A 2,322-nucleotide genomic window follows, 5' to 3' on the forward strand; every position below is an offset into this window, starting at 1 on the left:
GTACCTGGGGGGAGGCTGTCACTCAGTCCTGCTGATAGATGCAGCCCTGGGGCTGGCAGGATGGAGGGAGAGGGTGGGGGGATGGCCCGGCTATCAGAGGTAGAAGTGATTATCTTGTGACTGATTAGATTTGGAGGGTGAGGGACAGCCAGCCTCAGGGCGATGAGGCCAGGAGAGCCATTTCTAAGGGAGGAACACTGAGGGAGGCAAGGTTGGGGGAATGGCTGCTGGACTTGGGGCAGGCAGAGCCATGGGCACATGGAGCTGCCAGGGGGATGCCGGGCACTAGATAGGCCTTTGCTTTGAGTGGGAAGGTTTCGCTGGGCCGGGAGTCAGAGGCACAAGTGCTGGGAGGAGCCGTGTGTGGGCAGAGGAGCCCAATGGGGTGACAGCAACAAGCCAGTGCCCGCATCGGCCGGGCACCCCACTCTCCATGGCCCCGTGAGACCTGTGCCAACTGCACTCTTGAGTGTCCCACGGCCTGTGACACTAGTTCATCACCCCATCTGGAACCCTCCGCTCCTCTCCTTGCTGCGCCATGCCTGGCTCTCCACGCGTTGCTCCTGCCTCTGCCTCCCCTCCTGACTCAGTGGTGCTCCTGGAGCTCTGACGGCCGACTTCTCCCTGGCTCCAGGCTGGACCTCTCCACGTTTCCTTCCAGGGCAGTGCATTCTTGGTGCTCCTGAGGTTCAGAGCAGCCTCTGTGATTATCCAGTCTTATTTCCTCCTGAGCCTAAATGGAGCCCGGGCTCCCTCACCCCCCGCCCCCACCCCAGACTCGGAACTCGGAGCTCCAGGGGCCATTCCCAGCTCCACAGAGACATCTGCAAGACGAGTCAAATTGCCACACTGTACCCTCCAGGCATGGCTTCTGTTCTACAGAGATGCAAATGGTGCATTAGGATGCAAACAGCCTGAGGTCTCAGATCTCTGGCAAATACCTCCCAATCCTCCCCAGGGGACTCAGGGAACAAAAGAGGGTGCCCATCAACCCTCGGGAGTGCATCGATACTGGGAGGACTTCTGCACCCAGCACTACAACCAGTAATGGCGATTACCAACGGGAGAACTGAAGGTCCGCCCGGGAGCCCATGCACTGCCGGGAGCCCAATGGCAGGCATGGCACAGCTGACCTGGCTCCTGTGTCACCTGGACCAAACGGAAGGTGACAGCAGACACTTGGAGGCACGAGGGGTCTCCTGTGGCCTGGGGCACACAAGACTGGGAGCTCAGGGGACAGAAGTCAGGGACAGGAGCCCAGGTACAGACGGAGACCCTTCCTACAAGACCCCCAGCAGCACCAGGGGCCTGGGGCTGGCTTGCCGGGCACAGGAGGATTTCGGGGCCAACCCCAGAGCTGGTCCCACAGCCTCAGCAGTGCCGAGTCGGTTGTGGGTGTGTAGACAGCAGCGGCCGCGAGGCGGCAGTGCAGACCCGCACGCCACTGCCCGAGGCGGCTGAGGCCAGGTCCACCGGCGCAACGGCCCAGGTCCACCCGGGTCCGGTACCGCAGTGGTCCACGAGGGTCGTCAGGAGACCGGGCGCTAGTCCAAGCCACCCCACATCAGACGGCCACCCCATCTGAGGCACCCCCGGCCACCACACGGTTGAAGTTGGGGAGATGGGAGGGAATAATTGGGGGCGATAAGGGACTCCCTGTGCCTGGGATGACCCCAGAGTCGGCTTCGGAGGGAGACCCTTCCCACACGGCCTCCCGCAGTGCAGGGTCCTGGGGGCTGCCTTGCCAAGTGCAGGAGGATTTCTGGGTCTTCCCCCTTGGTCTTGGGCCAACCCCACCCACCCAGCGCACCCCCTGTATGGTGCCAAGTCAGTTGTGGGTGTGGAGAGAGCAGCGGCCGCGAGGCGGCAGTGCAGACCCACACATGACCGCCCGAAGCCACGCGGTCTTGGGTCTACCCCACAACGTCCCGGGTCCGCTCGGGTCTGGTACCGCAGTGGTCCACGTGGGTCATCAGGGAGATGAGGTGCTTGTCTGAGCCACCCCAGGAGCATGTCGGGCCACATGGCAGCCCCACAGCCACGGATCCCCTTCTGAGGCTGTCAGCGTGGTGCTGTGGGACCCACATCAAGTCTCCAGACACGATGACAGTCATGAGTGCCGCCAAAACCTGGGACTTTGTGCACCCAGCCCAGAGCACTGACCTCACCAAGGACAGCTGCCCCAAACTGGGCCCTTAATTAAGCCAGTAACTGCCTCCAAGGGGAACACTCAGAGTTCCTCAGATCCTAAGCGGCAGGCATTAACATTTCCATTCAATTCAGGTGTTTGAGATGCTAAAGCTCTGGGCGCGCCGCCTCTCG

This window comes from Equus quagga, chromosome 17 (assembly GCF_021613505.1).
Source record: "Equus quagga isolate Etosha38 chromosome 17, UCLA_HA_Equagga_1.0, whole genome shotgun sequence".
Classification (NCBI taxonomy): domain Eukaryota; kingdom Metazoa; phylum Chordata; class Mammalia; order Perissodactyla; family Equidae; genus Equus; species Equus quagga.